The sequence below is a fragment of the Ornithorhynchus anatinus genome, chromosome 16 (assembly GCF_004115215.2).
Source record: "Ornithorhynchus anatinus isolate Pmale09 chromosome 16, mOrnAna1.pri.v4, whole genome shotgun sequence".
NCBI lineage: Eukaryota > Metazoa > Chordata > Mammalia > Monotremata > Ornithorhynchidae > Ornithorhynchus > Ornithorhynchus anatinus.
Window position 1 is genome coordinate 11434206 of NC_041743.1, and position 13904 is coordinate 11448109.

Consider the following 13904-nt stretch of genomic DNA (forward strand, 5'->3'; position numbering starts at 1 on the left):
AGTCTTCATCTCCCCCCCCCGACCCTAAGTCCTCAACTCGTCGTCGTTCCCCAACTCAACCCAGAGGCCTCATCTTGCCGCCATACACACAACTGGTCTTCATGTCACCCTCCCCAGAGTCTTCATTCATTCAGTCGTGTTTATTGAGCGCTTACTGTGTGCAGAGCACACCCACCTCACGCTCCCCCTCCCACACCAGAGTCTTCATCTCCCCCGTCCCTAAATCCTCATCTCGTCGTGTCCCCCGTCACTCAGCCCAGAGGCCTCATCTTCCCGCCATACACGCGCCCATCTTCATCGCACCCTCCCCCAGAGTCTTCATTTATTCAATCGTGTTTATTGAGCATTTACTGTCGGCAGAGCACACCCATCTCACACCCCCCACCCCGGCCCTAAATCCTCATCTCGTCCCCCCTCTCACCAACTCAGCCCAGAGGCCTCATCTCCCTCATCTTCCCGCCATACACCCACCCATCTTCATCGCACCCTCCCCAGAGTCCTCATTTATTCAGTCGTGTTTATTGAGCCGTTACTGTGTGAAAGCACCCCCATCTCACGCCCCCCTCCCACACCAGTCTTCATCTCAGCCCCCGACCCTAAATCCTCATCTTCCCGCCATACACACGCCCGTCTCCCCGGAGTCTTCGTTCATTAAATGGTGTTTATTGAGCGCTTACTGTGGGCGGAGCACACCCATCTCACCCCCCGCCCCCGCCCCCGCCCCTCAGCCCAGAGGCTTCATCTCCCTCATGTCACCCTCCCCAGAGTCTTCATTCAGTCATTCATTGAATGGTGTTTATTGAGCGGTGCTTAGAGCGGACCCCCCTCCCGCTCCCCCTCCCACACCAGACGCTTCACCTCGGGCCCCCCTCCCGCGCTCCTCCCTTCCCTCCTCCTCCTCCTCCTGTCCCCCGTCCTCCCTCCTGGCTCCTCCCCGGGCCCCGCCCCCCTGCGCGCGCCCCCGCTCCCCTCCGCGCGTGCGCGCCCCCTGTTCCCCTCTGCGCCTCCCCCCCCGCGCGCGCCCCCGCCTCCTCTCCGCGCTCCCGCGCGCGCCCCCGGCTCCTCCTCCTCTCGTCCGCGCGCGCTCCGCCGCCCCCGTCTCCCCGTTCTCCCCTCCCCGCGGGAGTTGGGGGGCGGGCCTGGCTGCCCCCGCCTCGCTGAGTGAGCGACTGAGCCACGGACGGGGTGAGAAGCTCCTCCTCCTCCTTCCTCCTCCTCGTCCCGCGCCTCCCTCCCTCCCTCCCTCCCTCCTGCCCGCTCCCTGCCCACTCCCCCGAGCGGACGCCGGGCTGTGCCGCCGCCGAGCCCGCCGCCGAGCCCGCCAGCGCCTCCTGCACACTTGAGCTGGGAAGCTCCGCGCCGCCCGCCGCCCCCCGCCCCCCGTGCCCGCCGCCCCCCGTGCCCGCCGCCCCCCGGCCAGCCAGGGAGGAGGGCGACACCCCCCGCCCCCGCCGCCTTCCAGGCGGGCAGCAGAGGAGCGAGAAGAAGAAGGGGGCGGAGAGAGGCATCGGGGGGGGCGGCGGGGAGGCCGGCAACCTGCAGCCCCCCGACCGCCCACGGTAAGTGTGAAACCCGCAGCCCCGGGGAGGGGGAAGGGACCGGAGGCGGAGGGGGGAAGCCCGCCCGCAGACCATCGCAGGGTCAGAGGCCTGCGGGGGGCTCCCCGCCCCCGCCGCTGCAAGGAGAGGAGGGGCTGCCCGGGAGATGCCGATGACCACTCTCCCCCCCCCTCCCCCCCCGCCCCTAAATCGAGACCCGATGGCTTGGGTTTGGCTTCCTCCTCTCCCCGCCTCCGCCCCAAGCCACTGTACTTTGCAAGCCGAAGCCTGAAAAAAAAACCCCCAAAACACCCAACAAATCCATCCGAAATCCTCCGCCGAGCCCATCTGCCCCATCTCCCGCAGCCTCCACCGCCTCCCGGCCGGGATGGCCCGAGCTTCGGGATTCCCCAAGTTTGGTCCGTTTTGGAGGGGCTGCTCTCAGTGCCCCTCTTGGGCCGGGGCTCGCGGGGTCTAGACATTATTGGTGTCCCAGCGAGGGGGCCAGGGTGCTGGACCCAAGGCCGGACTTCACCTCCCCTCTGCCTTTGGCCGAGGGCCGTGGGCTCTGTCCGGACGGTCATCCTGGTCCTTCCCCTCCTCTGCTTTCCTTACTGGGCCTCGGCGGGTTGGTTAAGGGTTTGCCACCTCCCGTGCCTTCACACCCCTCAACGGAACCGGGGGGTCCGGGGATGGACCGGCCGGCGGCTGTGGGGAGAGGACGAGGGGCTAGGTCGAGGAGGCCCAGATGCGCTGTCTTTTTCAGATCCCGGGAGGTGGCGACCTGGGGGGGGGGTCTTCTCTTGTCAGAGGGGACCAGTTGGCCCGTGCGGTGCCTTCCACCGCACGTGGGTGTCTGGCAGGGATGGTCTCTAACTGTTGCCGAATTGTACCTTCCAAGCTCTTAGTACAGTGTTCTGCACAGAGTAAGCGCCCAATGAATACTATTGAATGATTAGACTGTGAGCCCTTCATTGGGCAGGAATGGTCTCTGTTGCCGAATTGTACCTTCCTAGCGCTTAGTACAGTGCTCTGCATAGAGTAAGTGCGCAATAAATACTATTGAATGAAATGATTAGACTGTGAGCCCGTCATTGGGCAGGGATGGTCTCTATCCGTTGCCGAATTGTACCTTCCAAGCGCTGAGTACAGTGCTCTGCACAGAGTAAGCGCTCAGTAAATACTACTGAATGAAGCGATTAGACCGTGAGCCCGTCATTGGTCAGGGAATGTCTCTATCTGTTGCCGAATTGTACCTTCCAAGCTGTTAGTACAGTGTTCTGCACTTAGGAAGCGCTCAATGAATACTATTGAAGGAAGCGATTAGACTGTCAGCCCGTCATTGGGCAGGGATTGTCTCTATCCGTTGCCGAATTGTACCTTCCAAGCGCTTAGTACGGACATAGTAAGCACATAGTAAGCACTCAGTAAATACTATTGAATGAATGAAGTGTGGGGGAGGAGAATGACACGGCCCGCAGATGTATCACCGGCTGGTGTCAGACCCTGGCCCCTGACAGCGACCCTCATCACCAGAACAAGGAATTAGAGTCCTCTACTAGGAGGTTGAATGGACCGGGTGGCAGAGTGACAACTATTTCAGCCCAGGAGGACGGTGGTGGGAAGGTGCTTGACTTCCCACCGAGTCACTGCCACCAAGATATCCCACCAAGATACTAAGGTCAGCACAAGTCAACCCAACAAGGTGTTGGGTCGCAGGCCCCACCTGCAGAGTGACTCTCCCCAGGTACCGGTAGGGAGACCAGGGCTACTAGCCTCTGTGCAATGGGGCTTCTCCGTGGGAGGAAGGTGGTATTGTTGCACGTCTCAAGTCCTCGGCCCGAGGCCGTCATCCGTGACACCCGCAATCGTGGACCTCTCCTTTATGGCGGATCTGTGTTAAGGGAGACCAGGGTAGGGGCTACGATGTAATCGCCTGTTTTCGCTAATGGCAGAGACTCTCATTTACCTTCATCTGCTAGACCAGAGCTGGAGCTCCCGGTTTTATTAATGCCTTTAGATAGTAGCTTCTTAGTTAGACCCTCCGAGGGCATTTATAAGCCCCGGTTAAATTGCGAGTGACTAAAACTGCTCCAAACAGTGCAGTCTACTATGCTTATTCAGGCAGAAGGCTAAGTAAACAGCCCCCAGAGTAGAAGAAAGGCTGCATGGTTTAGTGCAGGGACGCTGGAGGGGAGTCGAAGGACTAAGGTCTAAGGGCTTAAACCAAGCAGCCACTCGGGTCTGAAAAAGAAATCAATCTGGGCTCGGGAGGAGAGAGGGGGCCAAGGAATCCTCCCCCTGTCCCTTGCGCTCTCTCATCCCGCCTCCTCGCCACCCAGTACGGTCTCTGATAGGACATGGATGTGGCATGGATTAATTTGTTGCCATTCTGAAGTCACCAAGCTCCTGGGAGAAATGTTCCAAAAATATAAGATGGTTGCTACAGGATCACTATAATGTATGTAACTGCATTAAAAATATGGTATAGCATATATGATTTGGGACGGTTCTCACTGCCAGTTTAACTTATGAAATGTAACATATGGCTCTCAGCTCGCTGGTGGATCAGGCGTATTAAACCAGAGTGGCATTGTTTCTGCCGTTGCATAGAGAACTCTCACTTTTTAAAGACCATCACACGCCCCAGTCGCTGCATTTGCCATGAAACGGAGCTCTGTATACGTGTCAAACACAGATGGAGTGTTTTTTCTGTCTGCAACACAGAATAGCATAATTATGACTTTACTGTTACAACGTAAAGCCCCTTAGCCCTGGTCCTCTGACCATCCTGAAGCGTATTGTATCGAGTAGTAAATAAATGTCTAAGCCCCCTGGTAACTGCTGTATGAAGTGGGTTTTGAGGCATCTGTTCGCAGGAGGTAGGGAATTCCACTTTCTGGGAAGAGAATATTACTTCATCACCTTTTGCCCTGTGGTTGCAGATAGCCTTAGGATTCGTCAGCAGACAGGTCCCAGACTTAGAAGGTAGCAAATTTGGACCCAGCGCCATGAATTGCACTTGGAAGTGAACCTGACCTTCGTATACAAGCTTGCATACTCCGTATGGCTCACAAATTTGAGACTAAGTGAATGGTTCACTGTTTTCTGCATCAATCAAATGTATTTACTGAGCTCTTACTGGGTGCAGAGCACTGAACTAAGCACTTAGGAAAATACAACGGAATTAGTAGGCGTGTTCCCTACCCACAGTGAGCTCAACAGTCTAGGGGGAAATAGACATTGATATACATAAATAAATTTATAGATATGTCCATAAGTACAGTGAATACCATGAACTGCCTGAAAAACAAACAAATGGATTTTGGAGCAAATTAATCCAAAGTGGTCTTTGGAAGGCCAATTGACTTAGCATATTTTGAACACATCATCAGGAGGACTCATTCTCTGGAGAAGACACTAATGCTAGGAAAAGTGCAGGGAAAATGTGGAAGAGGCAGACCAGCAGCGAGAGGGGTAGAAACCATAATCACGATAACGGAAGAACCGTTAGAAAGGTTGTGGATTATGGCAGAGGACAGGACGTTCTGGAGAAAGTACATCTAAGGAGTCGCTATGAATGGGAAATGACTCGACGGCACATAATAATAATACTAATAATAAAACATAAGTGCTGTGACGCTGAGGCTGGGGGGCAGGGAATGATACCAAGTGGCCAAAGGGAATAGATCCCAGGGTATCAGCTGAAATGTCTAGAGAGTCAACAAGGGTAACCCAGGTTGATCATACTGCAGTCATCAGTCTGGCGATTAAAGCCACCTGAAGAAGAAAGTGCCCTTGGCTTCTTGTTCAGACTATTTAGCCTCTTCCCCAACTTCTTAGATTTGTGAGGGTAAAACTGAAAATGGTGGTTTTCATTTACTGGTCATTTTTCTTCCCGCCTTTGACTTACTGGGGCTGCACAGAACTCACTGATACTAAGGTCAGCGCAAGTCAAATGGTTTTAAGACATTTTCCTTTGAGTCCAGTGGTGCTTGATGTATCCTAGGGGAAATGTGTTGTTGGAGCTTAGTGTTTAATTCATTGATTTCAAATGAATACAGGGTTGTCGGTAGGGCAGCTGGTAGTTTTGTGGAAGTGATCCTGGCCCTGGACATTCTTGTTTCAGGGCTGTGGTAGTTTTCTAGAACAGACTACTCTCAAGGTGTTCATAATTGTCTTGTTTTTTGCTACTTGATGCAGGTGCTCTGAGTAAACACCAAACAACTTTCCTTATACTTTTACCATCTTCCTTTAAACATCCATTCCAAGAAAAATCCAGCTTGAGGATGGATATTGGAGGAGGGAAATTGTTCTAGTGGATCTTTGCAAATTGTGACAGGTATAACTTTGAGATTGTAATTCTAATCTCAAGTGCCATGTAAATTACAATTTGATTTTTTTTTTTAGCACAGGCAATCATCTGGTTTGAGTGTCTGTGTTCTATACTGTAATTGTCTGGTTATAGCTTCAACACGATACAGCATGATATGCTTTGGTTGTGCAGTTCTGCCAGGAGCAGTTAGACTGAACAAAAACTGTTGCTTCATGGCTTTTAGGATACCCTAGGTATAAAAGCCTGCGTCCTCTGAAATGAAGTGCGTGGAAGAATTAACCAAGTATTTGTTTTATGGTATCTGTTAAGTGCTTACTGTGGGTCAAGCCCTGTTCTGAGCCGTAGAGTAGATAGTTTAATCATGTCGGACACGGTCCCTGACCCACAGGGGGCTCACAGACTAAGTAGGAAGGAGAACAGGTGGTGAATCCCCATTTTACAGTTCAAGAAAGAGGGGCACAGCAAAGAAGTAAAGTGACTTGTCCAAGGTCACACAAGAGGCAACTGGTAGAGCTCCTATTAGAAACCAGGTACTCTGAATCCCAGGCCATTGTTCTTTCCAGTAGGCCATGCTGCTTCCCCTAAGTGCTAAGATGTTATTTTTCTAGCAAAATTGAAAAAAGAAATTCCCAAGTAGTATCTGTTGTTAATATGGGGCAGAGAAAGTCTTCCTTCTTGCTACCTCTTTGTTTGAAATTTAACTTGAAAACTCCTCCCTCTGCTCCTTTAAGTTCTCATAGCTACTGTGATGGCTCTCAAACTAGGTCTATAAAATGGCTTAGTTCTGCCTGAAATACTGGCTTAATTTCTAGTTCCTTTATATGGTAATTCATACCACAATTCCATTTTTGTGCCTAAGGTAGATTGTTATTGTATACACAACTGGAGTTTGTTGGAGTTGTCCTCTGAACTATCAACATCTCTCCCCAAGATCATGTTTAAAAGTTATTTACTCTTCCACAGTTACCAACAAGTTTACAGTCTGGGTGCTTGATTTTGTCTTTCAAAGCTGATGTTTTTCAAAGTTATTTATGGGTTCTACTACCACCTAGGGTATTCTCTTTTGGAAAAGTCTTGGTTCTTCCCATCTCTTACCTCTCCCTGTCCTCTTTGGGCAATAGGTAAACGTCTTAATGTTTTTTTAAAAAGAGCTTTGCATAACAAAATAATTCAAATGGTTGACTGAATGCTAGAAGCTATTTGATGAATATAGTAATAAACCATCAGGGTTATTGAATTCGAATGGTATTCGTATTGTCATTCTCATTACCTCATTTTCTTTTTCCCCTTAGTCAGGGGGCTTGGTCAAGCATCACCTTACTTTGAACTGACCTAGTTTTTGCCTTGCTTGTTGTGATATTTCCTGCTTTCCTAGGCTTTTAGTGAGTCATAAGATCATGGGGCAATATTGTGATTGAAAGGGCTCATCTGAACTAAGCAAAGACAAGAAGACCCAAACTCCTCCGGTGGTCTCTCTGGTGGTTTGGAGTCCACATGGTCCCATCTCCACATAGCCAGTGTTCTAGTGAAACTGTCCCAGACCCATCGACTCACTACAAATGTGCTCTGATGTTTGAGTGAATCTGCTCCTTTCAGGTTGACTGCCACACAAGTTATAATAATAATGGTATTTGTTAAGCATTTACTGTGTGCCAGGCACTGTGTTAAGTCTACATTATTAGGTCTCTTGTGCTGCTCGAAAGGAAGGACTCTGTAATTCCAAGCTCAGGGGTTTTGGTGGCTTTAAGTGAGAATTTTCTTTCTTTTTGCCAGTCTGCAACTTGTTTTTTGGGGGGGTTCTGTTTTGTTGTTAGAACCATATGCCTAGAGAACTAATTTCAGTTTCAAGGCCCATAAAAAACTGGCTGCAGTTCTGCTAAAAGAGTGAATGTGGTTTTCTAGCAAGTCATCTCCACAAAGAGCAATTGCACGAGGAAAAACAAAAGCAAGTGGATGTGTCACCCTCAGGATAGTACAGGCTATCTGAGTTGCCCCTAAAGTGTTCACTTTCAGCAAGGAAGGTTTACAAAGGAGCCCAACTCTTTTATTGCATGTGTTTCACCTTCAAATGCCTCACATGCTGCATATGCAATGTTATGCTATGAATGAGTCTTTCATCAGTGGAAAGATTCATTGCATTTAAAATCAAGGAAACTTTGGAGATCCTCTTCAGTTTCCTCTTCTAGCCGTAAATGAAGTCATGCAAAGCCCAAGAGTGACTTGAACCATTCTGCCTAAAGCTTCTGCCAAAAAGCCAGTTGTGGGCATAATTTGCAAGAGCTCTTAAAATTAAAAAAACCCCAAAAAACAAAAAAAAAAAACAAAAAAAAACCTAGAAAGGGATAAACAACCCCAGAGAAGGGGCCTTTCTAAGGTAAAGCAAACTGTCCATCCCCAGAAGCGTGGAGTTGTTCAGTGCCTATTTTAACATCTAAGTGAATTACAGTGGGAGAATCCTTATCAGTTTCAGTCAGCCAGTGGCATTTATTGAGTGCTTATGCTGCAGAGCGTTGTAGTAAGCACTTGGAATGGTACGACAGAGTTAGTATTTCCCATTTTGATGATAGTTCTTCAGAAGGTATGCCTTATTTATATGGTGATAGTTAGAAAGGCAGTGTCAGATTGACTCCAGGAACCCCGGACGGTTCCACTGCAGTGGTTCCCCTTCATGTGCCGGGCTCTGTACCAGATGGCCAAGAGAAGACCTCTGCATCCAGGGAGCCTGTGTTCCAAGGTGACCAGAGCCACGTCCCATTCCTCCCAGGGGGGACCTTGAATTACGCTGCTGATTTAGTGTGTTTTTTGCTGCTACACATAGTGGCAGGACCTCAAATCCTGGTGTGAGCGTCTTTTGGAGCCGCTGCCCTTCAGGCCCATTGCTCGTCCTCTTTACCCTCACCTCCTTTGGCTCCCGTGCCCAGGCTCACCTCCCCCCATGGTCCCTGTGAACTGCAGAGTTGGGAGCTCTGGAGCTGTGAGTGATTCTGGATCCCTGGGGAGACTCAGAAATAGGTGCAAGCTGGACTATGGGAATGAGGAAGAAAGACCCAGGTACCCTGGACCCAGGGAGTCCACTGTGCGGGTGAAGCCCTGTCACACTTGTGGGAATGAGGCCTGTGGGGGTTCTTACCGAGCAGTAGACCTCTTCATTCCTCCTCCTAGAAACTTGTCTCAGTTGGGTGTTCTAGAGGTTCATTACTAATGGGAAAGTGTGTTGATTAGAACCTGGGCTCTGGTAATTACATAATTTGTTTGACTATCCCGAGATGGTGCTCGAATCCCGATTTGCTCAAGCCCGATTTACCCTTGGAGAACCCCTGGGGCTCTAGTGTTGGATACTTGTCCCCCTCCTCATCAGTGACATTTACTGAGTGTTTACTATGTGCAGAGCACTGTACTAAGTGGTGTTTAAGTGCTTACTACATGCCAAGCACCGTACTAAGCATTGGGGTACATACAATACAATCGGGTTGGACACAGGCCCTGCTTCTCTTGGCTCTTACAACCTAAGGGGGAGGGAGGACAGGTATTTGATTCCTATTTTACAGATGAGGAAACTGAGGCACAGAAAACTGAATTGACTTGTCCATGGTCACAGAGCAGGGGCGTGGCATAGCAGGGATTAGAAGTCCTTTGACCCCTAGACTTGCCTTCCTTCCACTAGGTTACCTTGCTTGGGAGTTAATGATGGAGAACTCCTGGAATGGGTGAGGGAGGGAGGGAGGGAGAGAAGATGGGGAATGTTTAAGGTTGGAAGGAGGTAGGAGACTTTCTATCCCAACTCTGGCCCTTCTAGTCCCAGGGGTAGAGATAGTGGGTACATTTTATGGGACTTGGCCCCTAATGCAAAGGCTCTGCTTCCACAAAGCCCAGTCCAAATTCTACCTTTGTCCCAGGTTTTTATTTTAATGGTAACTGTTAAGCCCTTACTATGTGCCAGGCACTTTTCTAAGCGCTGAGGTAGATTCAAGCTAATCAGGTTGGACACAGTCCATGTCCCACATGGGGCTCCCCATCTGAATACCCACTTTACAGATGAGGTAACTGAGGCACAGAGAAGTGAAGCACCTTGCTCAAGGTCACACAGCAATCAGTGGGTCTGGGATTAGAACCCAGGTCCTTCTGACTTCTCAAGATGATGGGGCCGGCCTTTTGAAGGTGCCCTGCTCATCCATCTTCAGAAATACTTTTAACCATTTACATTAGAGTAATCACTGTTCCAAATGCTGAGGAGAGTATAAGGACATACTTGGACCTTTCCCTTTGTATGTGATTCTTTCTCCATCACCAAAGAACAACCTGAGAAGAATCTGGAAGCTGATATTAGCCTCTGATTCTGGTCCTTTGGTAACCTCTTCCCACTCAGCAGGCTAAGCACATCATTAAAAGTCCTTGAATTGATCATGCAGGAGCTCCTACTTACTGATGACTGAGCATTCAGAGCACACACATGCTGATCATTAAGAATCGTTTTCCAGAATCAACAGAGAACCAGATAATTAATCTGAAGACACCCAGCAAGCTGTGCATGTTACTGAGGTGCGCAGAGTTGATCGCCATGACAGCCCTGAATTCCGCTATCCATGCAGCCCATCATCAACTCAAGAGATAGGTTTGGGAACTAAGCGAGAAGGCCAGCATGTCTATTTGGGTGACTGACAGAATGCTCTTCAGTTTTAGTGTTTTAGTGTCCAGTTTTCTTGGTGACCAGGACTTGGATCGAATGAGATGTGGATTTGCCACAGACATTGCATCCAGTTTTTAGAACAGTCCCGATAATGTCACGCTCCACATCGGCTGACAAGACGGGATCACAAACAGTGGAGTCTCAAAGTCAGCCAGCTTCAAAGCTCTACTCATCACAGTGTGCTCTGGCCAGGGGAGTAGCTTGAAGTGAATAGATGAGAGAAGGGTGCCTAAACAGCTCTGGTGAATTGATGTGGGGACACCGCAAGGCAGATAGAAGAAACCTTTTAAAGAAATAAGGAAGCGAAGCCTACTATGATGTGGCACAGGTGTGGCTAGCCAGTTGCTAGAGTAGATATGTCTGGCTGGCGGCAGCTAGAAATGGGCTGGTACTTTTAGAACAAGGGTCCCGTAGGACTAGCGATGGCACGATGCAGAATCCAGAATGGCTCAAGGCCCTTCAAATGGTAAATGTGGCGACACAGCAGGGGACGGTGTTGAGGTGCTGACAGAGTGGAAGGGATCACCACTGGCATTGGGGCTTTCAGGGGCGGGATTCAGAATCTGGATTCAGTTCGCTTTATGTTTCAGAGAAAAGAAATGTAAAAAGTCCAGCCTTTCCTTTTCCTGTTTAGAGGCAATGACCGCATAATTGGCTTTTTTAGATGATTAATGCCCGGGGTTCTGTTTCAGTATGGTATTTGAACCTAGCCATGAACAAAGGGTTTTTTTTTAAATGATAAGGAACTCTTGAGAATGTATATTTGCAGTTATCTCAGGATGGGCTGTGCCTTGAGAGCTAGAGGCTCACAAATTCTGTCCTTATCATGGAAAAGTTCCACGGTCCTTTCCCACCCACAGTAGCTCTGAGTCCTTATTAGAGAGAGAGAGGGAGTTGGGAGGGGGCATATCATGGTAAGTGTTTTATTGGGGTGTACAGAATTTGAACACATCTGATCCATTTAAGAAGTCTCAGTTTCAATGTAGCCCTATTTTTGTGTGCTTTCCAGCTTTCTTCTCCCCCCTTCAACCACCCCCCTCCCAATATTGCTTGCTTTTGGGTTTAGATTACAGCTGACCTTTATTAGGAAGGCTAGTTAGGAAAACGTGATGCCTCTTGCTTTTCAGTGATTTGAGAGCTTTCGGTTCCATTGAATAGGCACAGCATTGTTCTTTATCCATCTCCAATGCTTAGTCATCTGAAAGTGGTTGTTTGATTCCCTTTGTTTCTTGCAAGCAACAAGATGAGGCTTTCTTTAGTGGATCTGATTTTACTTTTTGCATATGCTGGCTGCTTCCTTCCATCGAGTCTAGCCGAGGGACCATTTTCTGGTGTTGCCATTTGTGTCTCAGGACTGCTTCCGTGATGACGATGCTTGTGGATCCCCAGGTGGGAGGCCAGAGATATTGCCATACAGCTCTGCCTGCCATTGAAATGAATGTCGCTTGGCATTTTCCTTTTTCAAGAGGTTTTGGAACTCTTTGTCTTAATAGTATTTGTTAAGCACTTACTTAGTGCTGGGCACTGGTCTAAGCACTGGGGTGTATTCAAGCTCATCAGGTTGGACATAGTCCTTGTTCTCCATAGGGCTCATAGTCTTAAACCCCCTTTTACAGGAGAGGTAACTGAAGCCCAGAGAAATGAGTGACTTGTCCATGGTCACACCGCAAACAAGTGGCAGAGCTGTGATTAGAACCCAGGTCCTTCTGACTCCCAAACCCGTGCTCTATCCTCTAGGCCTGTGAAAGGCATTTGAGGGCACCTGGCATCATGCTGTCCCCCTGCTCATCTATTGCATTCTGGGCCCCCTTGGGGGGACTGGGTTTGTGGGGTTGAAATAGCCTGTGTGAGTAGAGCTGTGCAAACAATTAGAATGATAATCAGGTTCGTGGTGCAGGTTCATCAGGTATAGCATGCTTGAGAGAGACTAAATCATCATCAGCTGCCAGGAGGTGAGGCACACACTGCTCAGGAGAGCCAAAGCTGAAGACTGCAATTTTGTGAAAGATCGAGGCTCTCCTTTCCCCACCTCCACACCCCACTTTCCTCCTCCCCAAGGAGCCAATCACCCCAACTTTGGCCATCTTTGGTGGTTTGTTAGCAGAGAAGGGTTAGTCTTGGACATAATAATTAATCATAATTGTGGCATTTGTTAAGCACTTACTATATGTCAAGCACTGAACTAAGTGCTGGGGCAAATAGAAGATAATCAGGTCAGACACAGTCCCTGAAGCACATGGGGCTCACAGTCTGAAGGAGAACAGATATTTAAACTAATATTTCAGATGAGGAAACTGGGGCACAGAGAACGTAAGGGGCGGAGCCTGGACTAGAACCCAGGTTCCCTGACTCACTGGCCTGTGTTCTTTTCATTAGGCCTATTGCATCCTATCTCTTGGAGGTGTCTGGTCTGGGTGTTACTCTTCAGGACTTTACCATTCACTTATGTGACTAACAGTCTCCTGGCATTGATGCTTCCAATCCCCAGGTTAGGTAAATTCCAAGCTATACCAAGTTTAGTTCTGGTAAGGCTGTCTGAAGCCAATGTTATCTGTGCCTCTATTTTCTTTATTCTTCAGCCTTGAACAACAAACTTTGCATTTAGTTATCAAGCAAACTAATTTCTCTTTAACTGGCCTTGGACTAGAGGTTTATGGTGTTTTTGTAGGCGAATAGGATCCCTTAGAAGTGCAGTTTTGCTTTTAGTTTTAGCTCACAAAGATGATTTACCAATTTAAGATGGATCCTATACAAAATAAATCCCCTGCAAATCATCAGGGATATTGAAAGCATTGGCTGTTCTGTTCCCCAAAATCAAATGGATTTGAGTTCTCCCTTGTCTCCAAATGCTTTGTCAGGCCACATAATGAAGATCTACATCTTTTTTGGTTGGGTTCTCCTAGAATTGCCCAGCTCTAAATATTTTGGGGTATCAGAAGGGGAGGGACAGCAATTAGGTGAAAGGAATAAAAACAACTTGATTAGCGTTTTTTTTTTTCTGTGAAATTGAAAGTGTTCAGTAGGTTGATCAGAGTAGTGAACATTTGGCCACACCGTGTGTTTTGAAGTATTAATAATGAAGAAATTGGAAAGTGGGGAGACAGGAAAATTTTTTCTTTCAAATCGATGGGCTCTCCCCATGCTACCTGAGAAGAATTCCCTCCTGCAGAAATTCCTTCCGACAAGGGCTCCAGCATCCTGACTTCTTCAGCCTGCCCAAATGGATGGGCCGCAGTAGATAAGTTAAGAGGCTCAGTTGCATTTGTCTTTGTGACTCTCTGCAAAAACTGCTCCAACCTCATCAGCAGGATGCAGCAGGAAAGTTTGATGAGAAGCAGTATGC

General features: G+C 48.8%; 1 protein-coding gene across 4 annotated transcripts in view; it reads left to right on the forward strand.

The window, feature by feature from the left end:
- Nucleotides 1-1114: 1114 nt before the first annotated feature.
- The window catches only part of C16H1orf21 (chromosome 16 C1orf21 homolog), a 153590-nt gene continuing 140800 nt past the window's right edge, over nt 1115-13904 (forward strand). For 2 of the 4 annotated variants that reach the window (XM_039914334.1, XM_039914335.1), the window contains exon 1: nt 1482-1559. The gene's annotated coding sequence lies outside the window, so the exon portion shown is untranslated. Of the gene's footprint in view, nt 1186-1466; nt 1560-13904 lie in introns of those variants that run through there. The other 2 variants (XM_039914336.1, XM_029080705.2) reach the window with 2 other exon arrangements.